At 44.3% G+C, this 16345-nt stretch overlaps 1 protein-coding gene and 1 pseudogene across 2 annotated transcripts in view; one reads left to right on the forward strand and one right to left on the reverse strand.

Moving 5' to 3' along the window:
* Positions 1-16345, forward strand: part of LOC101007196 (zinc finger protein 506) — a 504157-nt gene that overhangs the window by 460931 nt on the left and 26881 nt on the right.
* Positions 6621-8941, reverse strand: LOC110741839 (annotated as a pseudogene). The gene has a single exon (XR_004180499.1). The product of XR_004180499.1 is annotated as an iron-sulfur cluster assembly 1 homolog, mitochondrial pseudogene (transcript).

A 16345-nucleotide genomic window follows, 5' to 3' on the forward strand; every position in this document is an offset into this window, starting at 1 on the left:
CCTTTTAATGGCTTAATGGCTGATTGACAATCAGGATTGGCGTTTTCATACGCCATCAACTCCACTATGACCTTACGGGCATTCTCATCGGTAATTGACTTTTGAGCAGCATCTTGAAGTCTTGCTACAAAATCAGGGTAGGGCTCTTTAGAGCCTTGTCTTACTGTATTAAAGGAGGGGCAGGCGGTTCCTGGGTCTTGGATTTTCTCCCAGGCCCTAAGGCAGATAGCCCTGATTTGCTCAATGGCTTCATTTGGCATTATTACTTGTTGGTCAACAGTGCTCCAATTTTGACCTATTCCTAATAGTTGATCTGCATCTATGTTAATTGGAGGATTGGCAGTCCTATTTTTTCGGACCTGTACTTGTGCCCCATCAATCCACCAAGTCTTAAATTGTAAAAATTGAGAGGGTGAGAGTGAGGATTTTGCCAGAATCTCCCAATCATAAGGAATGAGTCTATGTCCATGAGCAATGGAATCTAATAATGTTCTCATGTAAGGAGAGTTGGGTCCATACTGTTTTACTCCTTCTTTCATTTCTTTTAGCATTTTTATAGAAAAGGACTTATATCTGGCTTCAGCTACGGGAAGCTCTCCCTCTTGGGCCCCTTCTCCAGGTGGTCTTGCTTCTAATATTACTGGGAATTGCCACGCCTCAATATCTCCTTGTTTTCTTGCCTCATCAATAATTTTATGTAACACACTACCCTGTGTACTAGGCGGTGCTGTAGGATTAAGTCTCATGGTGGGTGGCTGAGGATATGGCGCCCTGCCCTGTGGTGCTGGAAATGTTCCTGGCTGTCCATACGGATTTTCTGGGGGCAGCCGATACTGCAGTTTGGCTGGCAGCCAGTATTGATAGGCTACTGGCGGCTGGGTCTTATCTTCTACCGGCTGATATTGTGGACACTGCATTTGGATTGGTGTTGCCATGAAAGAGACTCTATCTTTTTCTATTTGATCTTTTTTTTTTTTTTTTTTTTTTTTTTGAGACGGAGTCTCGCTCTGTAGCCCAGGCTGGAGTGCAGTGGCCGGATCTCAGCTCACTACAAGCTCCGCCTCCCGGGTTCACGCCATTCTCCGGCCTCAGCCTCCCGAGTAGCTGGGACTACAGGCGCCCGCCACCATGCCCGGCTATTTTTTGTATTTCTTAGTAGAGACGGGGTTTCACCGTGTTAGCCAGGATGGTCTCGATCTCCTGACCTCGTGATCCGCCCATCTCGGCCTCCCAAAGTGCTGGGATTACAGGCTTGAGCCACCGCGCCCGGCCTCTATTTGATCTTCTTTTGGAGTTTGTACTTGTTTAACCTGCATTTGAGGTTGTAAAGTTACAGGCATCTGAGCTGCTGGAAGAGCAGTTGGCCATCGTGGTTTAGACTCTGCTGGCTCTGCTAATTCTGGATTTTTTCCTTCTAATTTTAACGTTTCAGGATATACTACCTCCTGTAATTGATTATTGTCAACATTTTGCGTTGACCGAGCCATTACCGGCTCTGATACACATTTACAGTGTGATCTTTCCTTTCCTTTCCAGGATTCTATCCCTGCCTCTTTTTCACAATCTACTGCACAGCTTTTAGGGATATCAGAAATTGGAACGCTATCTTCTTCTGTTTGCAACAGTTCTAAAGCTACTTTAATAATGACCCAATCATTCCATACTGTGAGCGGAATGATTTTACCTTCCCTGCTTGCTTGTTTTAATTCTTTGCCAATTTTTTCCCAGTCTTTTAGATCTAAAGTTCCCTGTTCCGGAAACCATGGACAAAACTGCTCTATTGTTTGAAACAGCGTAATTAGATTTTTGGTAGAGACTTTAACTCCCCCTCTTTTTAAGAGAATTTTAATAAGGCTGCGATAAGAGGCGTATTTACTTTTAGTTTGCCCCATTGTTACCCTAGGTTCTTCTGAGCGCACAAGCTTACCGCAAGGCTGACTGTAGATGTACTCGGGAGTCTCTCGTCGACTTGTCCTCAATGACCACCCTCCAGCGTACCTTCACCTTAGAGAAAAGCTTCCACGTTGGGCACCAGATGAAGGGGTGGCCTGCCCCTCCACACCTGTGGGTGTTTCTCGTAAGGTGGAACGAGAGACTTGAGAAAAGAAATAAGACACAGAGACAAAGTATAGAGAAAGAAAAGCGGGGGCCCAGGGGACCGGCGCTCAGCTTACAGAGGACCCACGCCGGCACCGGTCTCTCAGTTCCCTTAGTATTTATTGATAATTATCTTTACCATCTTAAAGATAAGGGAGTGGCAGGACAATAGGATCATTGTAGGGAAGAAATTGGCAGTAAGACATATGAACAAAAACCTCTGTGACATGAATAAGTTTAAAGGAAAATGCTGTGCCTTGAGATGCATATGCAAACATCTCCATAAACCTTTTAGCAGCATTGTTTCAGCCTATCACATGGGGAGAAACCTTAGACAATACCTAGCTTTCCTAGGCAGAGGTCCCTGCGACCTTTGGCCGTGTACATGTCCCTGGGTGGTTGAAATTAAGAGAATGGTGATGACTTTTAACCAGCAAGCTGCCTTCAGGCACTTGTTTAACAAAGACACATCCTGCACAGCCCAAAATCCATTAAGCCTTGAGTCACCGCAGCACATGTCTCTTGCAAGGACAAGGTTGGGGGTAGGGTCACAGATTAACAGCATCTTAAATACAGGACAAAATGGAGTCTCTTATGTCTACTTCTTTCTAAATAGACACAGTAACAGGCTGATCTCTCTTTCTTTTCCCCACAAAGTCCCAGAACAGGTTGTGTGAGCCCCTTGAGGCGTTCATCCAGCGCTGTTTCAGAGAAATCTCTATTTCGATCTATTCTATACGTTAGTTATTGAAAAATAATAGACAATCGCAAAAACAAGTTGGCATTTTTGTGTTCCTTGAGCCCAGTCGCGAAGGGCCCTCATGACTGGGTTTCATGCCAAACAACTTATTACAAAAAGAGCTAGGGTCCTGGACCCCAAAGCTTTAAGATTCCTCTGCTCGTGTGTGCATGAATGGGTGGCTGACTCTAGAGCCCAGGCTGCTGCTTCCCAGCGTGGTGTTAATCCTCCATAGTCTGGTGAGTGTGGTGTCTGATATATATATATAAAAATATATATATATATTTACACATACATATCTGTTTTCCCTTCTCCCATTGCAATTTGCTTATGATATCAATTTGCTTATTATATCTGCATTGCCATTTACGTGGGATAAAGCTTGTTTACCCTTAAAGGTATCGTGTGTGTCTTTTCTTCTCCCCTTGCGCATTTCCCACACAGGACGCCATAATAAAAAAGTCTTCAAACTCTGATATCCTTTCTTCTGCTTGGTCAGTTCGGCTATTGATACTTTTGTATGCTTCAGGAAGTTCTCCTGCTGTGTTTTTCGGCTCCATCAGGTCATTTACATTCTTCTCCAAAATGGTTATTCCAGTTAGCAGTTCCTCTAACCTTTTATCAAGGTTCTTAGCTTCTTTGAATTGGGTTAGAACATGTTCCTTTAGCTCAGCAGAGTTCGTTATCTCCCATCTTCTGAAGCCTGCTTCTGTCAATTCATTCATCTCATCCTCTGCCCAGTTCTGCACCTTGCTGAAGAGACATTTTGATCATTTGGAGGAGAAGAGGCACTGTGGCCTTTCAGCATTTTTTTGTTGATTCTTTCTCATCTTCATGAGTTTAGTTTCTATCTTTGAGGCTGCTGACCCTTGGATGATTTTGTTTTGTTTTTGTTTTTGTTTTTTTAGACCGAGTCTTGCTCTGTTACCCAGGCTAGAGTGCAGTGGCATGATCTCGACTCACTGCAACTCCTCCTCCCAGGTTCAAGTGATTCTCATGTCTCAGACTCCCGAGTAACCGGCACTACAGTCATGCACCACCACACCTGGCTAATTTTTGTATTTTTTAGCAGAGACAGGGTTTCGCCATGTTGGCCAGGCTAGTGTCGAACTCCTGACCTCAAGCGATCTGCCCACCTCGGCCTCCCAAAGTATTGGGATTACAGGTGTGAGCCACCATGCCTGGCCTTGGATAGGGTTTTTGTGGGTACTTTTTTGTTGTTGATGCTGTTGTTGTTGCTTTCTGTTTGTTTTTCTTTCAGTAGTCAGGTCCCTCTTCTGTAGGGCTGCTGCAGCTTGCTGGGGGGTCACTTCAGGCACTATTGATCTGGTTCACTCCTGTGCCTGGAGATGTCACTCAAGGAGGTTGGAGAACAGCAAAGACAGGCAGGTTCCCGCTCTTTCCTCTAGGATCTCTGACCTCAAGAGGCACCAACCTGATGCCCATAGGATCGTTTCCTGTATAGGGTGTCTGACAACCCCTGTTGAAGGGTGTCACCCAGTTGGGTAGCACAGGGAGCCAAACCCATTTAATGAAGCATTTTGACTGTCCTTTGGTGGAAGGGGGGGTGTTTCCTGAGGGGAAACCCACTCATCTGGGCTGCCTGAATTCCTCAGAACTAGCAGGAGGAAAGGCTAAGTCTGCTGGTCCACAGAGACTGCAGCCACCCCTCCCCCTAGGGGCTCAGGCCCAGAGAGATCAGAGTTCTGTCCCTGAGCGCAGGCTGGAGTTGCTGTAGTTCCTGCAGGGAGGCCCTGCCCAGTGAGGAGGGATGGGTCAGGGTCAGGCCTGAAGAGACACTCTGGCCACAGTCTGCCACAGCCAGAGTGTTGGGTTGTAGGCGACACCTCTTGAGACCAAGCTGTCCAGTCTCCCTGGCTCTAGCAGGGGAAAAGTGTGGCCGGGAGCTATGGAGATGACTGCTGCCCTTCCTGAGCCCAGGGAGCTTAGCCTGTCAGGCAGTTGGGAGTCCCAGTGCTGGCTGCTGTCCCTCCCCCAAGGAGCTCAAAGGGCTTAGACAGCAACCAGCCATAGCTGTGGTACTGGCCACCCCTCCCCTAGGAACTCGGCAGGCTTAAGCAGATTCTAGCTGAGAGGCTATTAATAATCTGCTCAGCTCCAGACTTATGTCAGGCACAATAAGTTTCCTTCAAATGGTAACTTCCTTGTTTTTTGTTCTTGAAATCAACTTCCTTGTACGTTCCTGCTTCTAGCTACCTGCTCTGTAAACAAGTCCCAATCTGTAACCCACATCTCTTCTTTATTTGGAAGAAGTCCTCCTCACTCCTAGTTATGTGCTCTGTAAACAAGCTTCCTGCCAGTCTTGATTTAAAATAGCCAATCGAGTTAGCTTAGATTATGCGGTCCGACTCTAGCCAATGGGGACAGGACAGAGAAGTAGGGACTATGTTAGCAATAATAACTCCTTCCCTCTCTAGCACAGCATGTTCTCACAACAACAAGAGATGTGAGGAGCACCCTCTGCAGAAGCAAATTTGCCTTGCTGAGAAATTCCTTGAGTGCTTGTTTTCTTTGTGACTCTGAGCTCTTGTTTCCAACAGTTGGGACCTTAGGCTCCGGTGGCATGGGTTCATGAGTGGAATCTTCTGACCGATGGGTTGCACTGTTCCATGGAAAAAGCACAGTTTCCCAGGCTGGGTTGGGGGTGGGGGCTCCCCAGCCCCAGGTGGGTGTCAGGTAGGCTGCTGCACCACACTGCTCTTCCTTCTTCTCCATGGTTCATGCCAGCCACCTAGACAGTTCTGATGAGAGAACCTGGATACCTCAGGTGTCGGTGCAGGATTCACATGCTATTATGATTCTTTTCTATGGGATGCTGCTTCTAGTCAGCCATCTTGAGCCCACCCCCACCAATTTTTCTTTGAATGTCTGATAGAATTCAGCTATGAATCCATCTGGTTCTGAACTTTTTTTTGGTTGGCAATTTTTAAAAATTATTATTTCAATCTCACTGGTTGTTATTTGTCTGTTCAGAGTTGTTGTTGTTTCTTAATCTAGGAGGGTTGTACATTTCTGTGAATTCATTCATCTCCTGTAGGTTTTCTAATTTGTGCATGTAAAGGTGTTCACAGTAGCCCTCAATGATCTTTTGTATTTCTGTGGCATGAGTTGCAATATCTTCTGTTTCATTTCTAACTGAGTTTATTTGGATCTTCTCTCTTTTTGGTCAATGCTGTTAATGATCTATCAATTTTGTTTATCTTTTCTAAGAGCCAGCTTTTCATTTCATTTATCTTCTGTTTTTTGTTGTTGTTGTTGTTGTTGTTGTTGTTTCAGTTTCATTTAGTTCTGCTCTGATCTTTGTTATTTCTTTTCTTCTACTGGGTTTGGGTTTGGCTTGTTCTTGTTTCTCTAGTTCCTTGAGGTGTTATCTTACATTGTCTACTTATGGTCTTTCAGACTTTTTGATATAGGCACTTAATGTTATGAACATTCCTTTTAGTACTGCTTTTGCTGTATCCCAGATATTTTGATAACTTGTGTCATTATTATTGTTCAGTTCAAAGAATTATTATTTTTTTTTATCACAAAGAGGCCACATTTTTTTCTTTTGATAGAGTCTCACTTTGTTGCCCAGGTTGGAGTGCAATGGCACGATCTCAGCTCACTGCTACCTCCACCTCCCAGGTTCAAGCAGTTCTCCTGCCTCAGCCTCCCAAGTAGCTGGGATTATAGGCACCTGCTACCACACCCAGCTAATTTTTTTGTATTATTAGTAGAGATGGGGTTTCACCATGTTGGCCAGGCTGGTTTTGAACTTCTGACCTCAGGTGATCCACCCACCTCGACCTCCCAAAGTGCTGGGATTACAAGCATGAGCTACTGCACCTGGCCTGAGGCCTCATTTTTTTTTTAATTGACAACTCAATCTCTAGATACATACAGCATTGCACAAATTATAAGTGGATCAACAATTATATTATTGATACAAACTCATGAGCATTTACATAAAACTACTGCTCTAGGTTTTGGTGTGTATTGTGCCAGCTATTTTAGGGAATAACAGAAACATAAAAGACCTCAGCTACTTGAATTCATGAGAATCAGCTTTCAAAAAAAGCATATATATCATCTCATAGAATACTTAACATGTCAAACCCAGGAAAATCAATAACTATGTGATGAAAGGAACACTTTTAAAGAAAAGTTGATGATAAAAATATTAGGCTAAAATACTAAGAACTTTAGCGACTGGATTGAGGAAACAGAAAGTGTATGCACACTGGGAATTTTAAGAAAAGATCCCCACATTCTCCTGCACAATGAGGACCACATTCCAAAAACATAATTCTGGATTTCTACAATGTCTTCTCTGCTACAAACCATTGTTTCAAAGGTGAAAGAAACAAGATGGTAATTCACATAAAAGGGTTTTAAAATTCTTCCCACTCAAAATAAAATAAAAATACTACGACCTCCATCAAATTATAAATAAATTCTATCAAAATGTCAACCAAATAAAGAAATCAGACCATTTGCCTTCACTGATTGCCTCAGAGGGCAGAGCATGTGTCACCTACAAGGAAGGGGAGATGGGGGTAGAGACCCCACTCTCCCTTGGCCTGTGGAGTGGGGGTGGACAGGAGCACTTTGGCTTCCCTGGGGTTTTGCTTCCTCACAGAGGGAATTGAGGGAGGCAGGCTAGATGGCTGTAAGAGACCCCTCAACTAAAAGAATCAGTCAGCTTGAGATCCCATCTCTGAGCAGATATATAGGGTGGCAAAAGAAATGGATTAAAAAACAGGTGGATGACATCTTTCTCACCTTTTGATACCATCACTCAGAACTAATCTGTACTAGAGTTGAAGAAAATCTTTGCCCAGTACTATTAAAGGGTACGCAATGAGGCATCTGACAATGAAAGTTTTCATTAAAATGTATATAAAAGGCTATGTTAAGTTTGGGTGGATAAAACAATGCACCACCATGTTACTACAAGCAGTCAGGATGTCCTGTCTCCGATTTTAGAAGTCTCTGATCTGGTTGGGAGAAATGCCGAGGGGAATGCATGTTCAAGCCAGTCAATAGAGATCTAAGGAGTGCACACAGTCCAGGAAATGGATAAACAGGTGCCCAGGAAGGCAACTTTAATGAAACTGGTTCTAAAACAAAGGATATAAGAGACCTAAATGATCTGAAGAGAGTGATGGCTTCTCATTTTCTGTCCCCTACAGAGAATACAAATATCATTTCTTCTGGAATCTAACACACTGGCTTCATTTTCAAAATGCATCACTTTATTTTCCTACAAGGCAGCTACACATTAAGCATGTGACAGTCACATGATTTCTGCAGTGAGCCCCAAGGCTTCGGAGCTTTCCTGGAACCTACAGCCAAAAGAGTCCTGAGATTTCAAATATTAAAGCTTTCTCCACAGCCACAAGTTCTTTTGATGTTTGGGTTATTGAACACAGACTCACTGGATAATTTTTCTTCAACATAGTCCATTTCTGTTCTAAAAGTTTAGCTGTGCTTTCTTTTCAATGAATACTCTGACTCCATCTTGAATAACTTCGTCGGAATCTCCTTTTGTCTTCCTGTATTCTAGAGCATAAGAAAGGCCATTACAGCCCCTGGCTCGCACACCAACTTTTACACCTACATGCTCAGGCTTATCTTTAAGAAGTTGTTTTATCTTGTTTACTGCTGAAGGTGTCAGGGCGAGGGCGGTCCGGGTGGGCTGACGCTTCCTCTTGCTTACAGCCCAGACAGTTGCCGGGACTAAGGAAGCCAACGTCTTCGCCATCCGGGTGCTCCAGTACCTCAAGCCCGGCCGCCTCAGCCTCTCTCCATGGACATGGCGGGCGCATTCAATTCAAAGAATTTTTAAATTTCCATCTTGATTTCATCCAACGCTCATTCAGAAACAGGTTGATCTTTAATTTTTTAATTTAATTTCCATGTATTTATTTAATTCCTAAAATTTATTTAATTTCCATGTATTTGCATGGTTTTGATCATTCATTTGAAGTTGGTTTTCACTTTTATTCCACTGCAGTCTGAGAGAGTAGTTGATATAATTTTGATTGTCTTAAATTTATTGAGACTTGTGGCCTATCATATGCCTATCTTGGAAAATGTTTCATGTGCTGATGAGTAAAATGTATATTCTGCAGTTCTCGGATAGAATGTTTGTAAATATTTTTTAAGTCCATTTGTTCTAGGATATAGTTTAAGTCCATTGTTGTTGTGGTTGTTAACTTTCTGTCTTGATGACTTGTCTAGTGCTGTCAGTAGAGTATTGAAGTCCCTCATTATTATTGTATTGTCATCTATTTCATTTCTTAGGTCTAGTAGTAATTGTTTTATAAATTTGGGAGCTCCAGTGTTAGGTGCATATATATTTAGGATTGTGATATTTTCCTGTTGGACTAGTCCTTTTATCATTATATAATGTCCCTCTTTGTCTTTTCTTTTAACTGTTTTTGATTTAACATCTGTTTTGTCTGATGTAAGAATGGCTACTACTGCTTGCTTTTGGGGTACCTTTGCATGGAATATCTTTTTCCAACCCTTTTCCTTAAGTTTAAGTGAGTCCTTATATGTTGGGTGAGTCTCTTGAAGACGGCACATATTTGGCTTGTAAAATCTTTTTTTTTTTTTTTTTTTTTTTTTTTTGAGTTGGAGTTGAGTTCTTGTTGTCTAGACTGGAGTGCAATGGCATGATCTCAGCTCACCGCAACCTCTGTCTCCTGAGTTCAAGTTATTCTGCTACCACAGCCTCCTGAGTAGCTGGGATTACAGGCATGCACCACCACATCTGGCTAATTTTTTTGTATTTTTAGTGGAGGCAGGGTTTCTCCATGTTGATCAGGCTGGTCTCAAACTCCCGGCCTCAGGTGATCCACCCACCTCAGCCTCCCAAAGTGCTGGGATTACAGGCATGAGCCACTGCACCCAGCCTGGTAAACTCTTATCCATTCTGCCATTCTGTATCTTTTAAGTGGAGCATTTAGGCCACTAAATTAGTAGCATTTAGGCCAATAATCACTATCAGTTATACCACCATACATTACAATGCCTGTCATTGAAAGGCTTGAACACACTGTAATCCATTCATTTGGATTCAATTTTGCAGTTATGGTGGAGATTTTGGCCTATTGATCATCCTGCTGATTAAATAGTCTGTCAAGAGAAAGCAGAGATGCATGGGCACCAACATGGAAAACAGCGATAATGGTAGTGTGTCCCAGGATTCAGATATCTTCCCAGTATTCTTTTCCCCAAACCTCTTTATTCCCAATTAACCATTTGTTTTGTTACCATTGGGGTATCCAGGTAGTAAGACCATTTGCTACCAGACCGAGTTGGTATACAAGTGACAAATCCCTCTGGCCTCCTCTTGAATAGCTTGGAGGATGGCTACTAGTTCAGTTAACTGGCTGCTCCCACCCCTTCCTTCATCATAAATGCTTATGTTTTTAATAGAATTATAAGCCACGGCCTTCGAGCATCGGGTCCCCAATGTATTTGGTGGATCTTTCATAAACGAAGCATGTTTCTGATCCTCTGGGCTTAGTTCTTTAAAGGATCTGCCCCATTGGGCAGGGGAGATTTCCTTCCCTATCTGCAGGACTTGCTCGGTGATTTCCTGAGCTGGGAAGTTTCATACATCCTCATGTAAAACTGATACCCCCTTTGGTTTTGGCTTAGCCTGGTCTTGTATGTACCATTTCCATTTTATGATGCTACATTCTTGGGCATGCCCTGTCTGGTGGGTTTTGGGGGAACTCAAGACCAAGTAATACTAGGAATTTCAGGCCTCATAAAGACATCATGGTTGAAGCAGAGGTGTTCCATTTTCAGCAAAGCCCAATAGCAAGCTAACAATTGCTTCTCAAAAGGGGTATAAGCTTTTCCGGTCTTTGGCAGTTTCTGGGTCCAAAACCTGAAAGGTACCCTCTTCCCATCTTGTTTCTGCCTAAGGCTCCAATTAGCATGTTGATCTAGGACAGTCACTTGCAGTTCTGCTGGCCCATGCCATTTGGGCCACAGATCCAGGGCCAGTTGCACCACTTGTTTAGCTTGTTCAGAAGTCATGCTGTCTCTCCCCAATGAAAGTCATAGCATTTTCTAGTGGCTGCATGCAGAGGTTGTAAAATGTTACCGAAGTGGGGAATATGATGTCTCCAGAATCCAAACAAGCCAATAAATTTCTGAGCCTCCTTTTTAGCGGTAGGGGTTGCAAATTCTAGTATTTTAGCCTTAGTCTTTGGTAAAATGGACTATTTCCCTGCATTCCACAAGACACCAAGGAATTTTACAGTTTGTGCAGTTCCTTGAATTTTACTAGGCTAATTTCCCATTTTTGAGATAGGAGCTGGGTTTTTACTTGTTCCAAGCCCCAGCTGACTAGTGCCTCGGTTTCACCCTGACTGGGCCACTTGGACAGCTGCTTTTTTCAGCAATAGGCTGATAGCTTTGAGCCTGATCAGTCAAGACATAGTCCTGGCATTGGGCCAGGGCCAGTCTGGACGTCAGATTAGCATTTTCTTTTTCCAACTTACATCTCTCTTTTTGCAACCAGCCCCTAACTTGACATATTAACTTATAAGCAGTAAGCAAACACCATCCACTCTGAGAGATTCCCTCAGCATCTTTTTTGCTGACTAGAATCCCCTGCAGCACTTCGTGCACAGAGATTTAAATTGCACTAATTTAGATTCTCAATCCTCACAAAGGCCAGTTTCCCTGGACCATTCAATTGCCAAGGGGGAGAACTGGGGGAGTTCCCATACCAAGGTATGGGAAGTTCCCGAGCCTCCAGCCCTGTCCTTGTGGCCAAAAACAGGCACACTTTTGGTTTCGAATCCTGTTTGTAATGCCAAAAATGTTCGGTGAGGGAAAGGCGTGAGGGGAGAAGAAAAGACACATACAGAATATCTTTAAGAGTAAACAAACTTTATCCCATGTAAATGGCAATGCAGATATAATAAGCAAATGATATAATAAGCAAGTAAATATAATAAGCAGATTGATATAATAAGCAGATTCATATAATAAGCAAGTTACAATGGGAAGAGGAGATGGGAAAAGAGATATATATATTTACACTCACCAGACTATGGAGGATTCGCCACCAGAGTGGGAAGCAACAGCCTGGGCTCCAGAGTTGGACACTCGCCCATGCACAGACAAGGAGAGGTCTCTCATGGAGCTTCGGTGCAGTCTAGGACCCTAGCTCTTTTGAAACGAATTGTTTGGCATAAGGTCCATTCATGAGGGCCATTCGTGACTGGGCCCAAGGAACACAAAAAGGTCAAGTGGTTTTTGCGATTGCCTATTGTTTTTCAACAACTAACGTATAGGAATAGATTGAAATAGAGATTTCTCCAATACAGCGCTGGATGAACGCCTCAAGCAGCTCACACAACCTGTTCCGGGACTTGGTGACCATTGTTTGTGTCCACGTTCGATAGACTTCAAATTTAATATTTAACTTTTCCTCCACACCAGAGTATGGAGGATTCATCACCAGACCGGGAAGCAACAGGCTGGGCTCCAGAGTCGGACACCCATCCCTGCACAGACAAGGAGAGGTCTCATGAAGCTTCCGCGCGATCTGGGACCCTAGCTCTTTTTGTAACGAGTTCTTTGGCATGAGGCCCAGTCATGAGGACCCTTCACGAATGGGCTCAAGGAACACAAAAAGGTCAACTTTTTTTTTTTTTTTCCAATTGTCTATTGTTTTTCAATAACCAATGTATTGGAATAGATTGAAATAGAGATTTCTCCAAAACAGCACAGGATAAACGCCTCAAGGGGCTCACATAACCTGTTCCAGGACTTGGTGACCATTGTTTGTGTCCAGGGTCAATTAAGTTCAAATTTAATACTTAAGTTTTCCTCCACAAATTCCCCTATCTTGATGAATTGGCTCTGTCTAGGCAAAGGGCAAGGTGAACCCCTTGGGCCCTTACACAACCTCCACCTCCTGGGTTCAAAAGATTCTCCTGCCTCAGCCTCCAGAGCAGCGGGGACTACAGGTGTGCACCACCACACCCTGCTAATTTTTTGTATTTTTATTTTTTATTTTTTATTTTTTATTTTTTTTGAGACGGAGTCTCGCGCTGTGTCACCCAGGCTGGAGTGCAGTGGCGCGATCTCGGCTCACTGCAAGCTCCGCCTCCCAGGTTCACGCCATTCTCCTGCCTCAGCCTCGGAGTAAGCTGGGACTACAGGCGCCCGCCACCACGCCCGGCTAGTTTTTTGTATTTTTAGTAGAGACGGGGTTTCACCATGTTAGCCAGGATGGTCTCGATCTCCTGACCTCATGATCCACCCGCCTCGGCCTCCCAAAGTGCTGGGATTACAGGCTTGAGCCACCGCGCCCGGCCAATTTTTTGTATTTTTAATAGAGATGGGGTTTCACCATGTTGGCCAGGCTAGTCTTGAACTCCTGACCTCAAGTGATCTGCCCACCTTGGCCTCCCAAAGTGTTGGGATTACAGGCTTGAGCCACTGCACCTGGCCCTAAATGATTTCTTTCTACCTCCTATAGCAGTTTGAAAGTAAAGGTTGTTTCAAATAGAAAAATAAAAAGAATGTGGATAAAAATAAAATATAAAAAGTTAAGAAAAATTACAAGAAATTACAAAATATATATGTAAATCTGGAGTGTTCAAAAATGACAAATTTGATTTATTTGTAAAGTTTTATTAAAATTCGCTTTACACTGTTACCAAAGTAAAAGTTGATTTTCTCTTGAACAAAAATTTTATGTATTATTAATATGACAGCAGAATACTTCTGTTCACCTTTTGAATACATTAAAAAAGACAGAGAGTAAAGAAGATAAAATTTTCCCATGCTCTGGGGTGGGTCTGGCTCAGCTCAGGGAGGAAGTCCTGTTTGAAAAGGCTGCAGCTGGCCGGGTGCGGTGGCTCACGCTTGTAATCCGAGCACTTTGGGAGGCCGAGGCAAGCGGATAACTTGTGGACAGGAGTTTGAGACCAGCCTGGCCAATATGGTGAAACCCCGTCTCTATTAAAACTAGAAAAAAAAAATTAGCCGGGCATGGTAGGGGGCGTCTGTAATCTCAGATACGCGGGAGGCTGAGGCAGCAGAATTCGCTCAACCCAGGAGGTGGAGGTTGCATTGAGTCAAGATCACGCCATTGCAATCCAGCCTGGGAAACAAGAGTGAAATTCTGTCTCAAAAAAATAAATAAATGAAAGGAAAAAAAGAAAAGGCTGCAGGCTTACACTGTTACTCTTCACTCAGTCCAGCATCTGATCACGTCTTCAGTCACTTAGGACCTGAGGGGGCGGGGCCTTAAGCATTATCCAATCAGGGACGCTGGGCTGCAAATAGTCCAGTCAGGTAGGCAGCTGGAGCGAACAGGACTGCTTCCGGCTTCCGGCCTTGGCGTGCCCATTGTCTGTCGGCCGTCAGAGCTTCAGGTGTCGTTTTGCTCTGTGGCGTCTGCTCCTAGAGGCCCGCCCTCTGTGGCCCTGTGACCTGCAGGTATTGGGAGAGCCACCGCTAAGACGCTGGGATCCCCTGGAAGCCTAGAAATGGTGAGTGCCGGTTCGACATCCCGAGAGACGGGGAGGGACTGGTTGGAACTGGGGAGGAAGTGGCTGTGGCAGAATTTAGGCCTCCCAGCAGTTAGCTCCGCAGTCTGCGCTCCAAGTTCTGGTTGCCTAGTTCCGCCTGAGCCATAAGATGGCGGCTGCGTTGTCAGCGGGGCCCCGGGGCGTCCTGTCTTTTCCTTGCTTAGTGACTGTGCCCTGGCCTGGAGCCCTCTCCGGGCAGCTCTGCACCAACAGGTCTTTCCCAGATTGTTTAGGGACCACGGGAGGGTCGTCAGGGGAGAATCCTGACTCGGGGTACGGGTTCATGAATGGGAAGAGCTTTGGTTCCTGGGGTTCACAGTTTCTCTTTTCTCCTATTAAAAATTTATGGGGCCGCCGGGCGCGGTGGCTCAAGCCTGTAATCCCAGCACTTTGGGAGGCCGAGACGGGCGGATCACGAGGTCAGGAGATCGAGACCATCCTGGCTAACACGGTGAAACCCCGTCTCTACTAAAAAATACAAAAACTTAGCCGGGCGAGGTGGCGGGCGCCTGTAGTCCCAGATACTCGGGAGGCTGAGCCAGGAGAATGGCGTAAACCCGGGAGGCGGAGCTTGCAGTGAGCCGAGATCTGGCCACTGCACTCCAGTCTCGGCGACAGAGCGAGACTCCCTCTCAAAAAAAAAAAGAAAAAAAGGCGAGGAGTCATTGCAAAAATATCAAATAATTTAATCAAAGAGTGATTCAAGAATTGTAGAGCACCCAGCTACAGTTTGTGGTTTGTGGTCCATGGGAGGGGCTTGAAGGAAAGACATTTATAAGGTGCATGATGAAGAAAACCAAATTAAATAATTGGTTAGGTATACTTACGTAGTTTTTATTTTTTTATGTTTATTATTTATTTATTTTTTTTTTGAATCTCGCTCTGTCGCCCAGGTTTGAGTGCAGTCGCTGGATCTCAGCTTACTGCAAGCTCCGCCTCCTGGGTTCACGCCATTCTCCAGCCTCAGCCTCCCAAGTAGCTGGGACTACAGGCGCCTGCCACCGCCAGGCTAATTTTTTGTATTTTTAGTTGAGACGTGTTTCACTGTGTTAGCCAGGATGGTCTCGATCTCCTAACCTCGTGAGCCACCCACCTCGGCCTCCCAAAGTGCAGGGATTACCGGTGTGAGCCACCGTGCCCAGCCTAGTTAGGTAGTTTTTAAATTTGTACAATCGAGGTGGAAATTTCTTGGTTATGTAATCAGAGTTTAATTGGCAGTTTATAGTTGCTTAAGCCTGAATTTTTTTCCCCTAATGTAGTAATTTACCAAAAAATGCACTTGAGTTTTGATTTTTTTTCTTAGAGGTAGGAATCTGGGTACTAGAGCTTCCTCATTCTAATTGCCTGCCACTTAATTATTTTCACACCCCACAGGGGACTGATTTTCCCTGGCATTTTTCACATGTGTCCCAAGCAGGGCCTCAAGTGTACCTCATGTTCCTCAATTAATCTTTTTTTTTTTTTGAGACGGAGTCTTGCTCTGTTGCCGTGCTGGAGTGCAGTGGGGCGATCTCCCTGCAACCTCTGCCTCTTGGGTTCAAGCAATTCCTCTGCCTCAGCCTCCTGAGTAGCTGGGAGTATACGCGAGTGCCACCACGCCCAGATAATTTTTGTATTTTTAGAAGAGAGAGGGTTTCACTTTGTTTGTCAGGATGGTCTCTATCTCTTGACCTCGTGATCCGCCCGTCTCAGCCTCCCAAAGTGCTGGGATTACAGGCGTGAGCCACCGGGCCTGGCCAATAGTCATTTTTTAAAAAGCATTGCATAACGCTATTGAAAATATGTTTTTTGTTTGTAAATATTTCCCATGAGAAGAAAGCAAAGAATAATTCCCTGATACTGTATTGTAAAAACTATCTGTGCCTCTTTGTCTTTTATTTTTCCAGAGAACTTACCGAATGTTTTTGGGTCAATATTACCCTCTGGAAAC

Source organism: Papio anubis, chromosome 20 (genome assembly GCF_008728515.1).
Source record: "Papio anubis isolate 15944 chromosome 20, Panubis1.0, whole genome shotgun sequence".
Taxonomy (NCBI): Eukaryota; Metazoa; Chordata; class Mammalia; order Primates; family Cercopithecidae; genus Papio; species Papio anubis.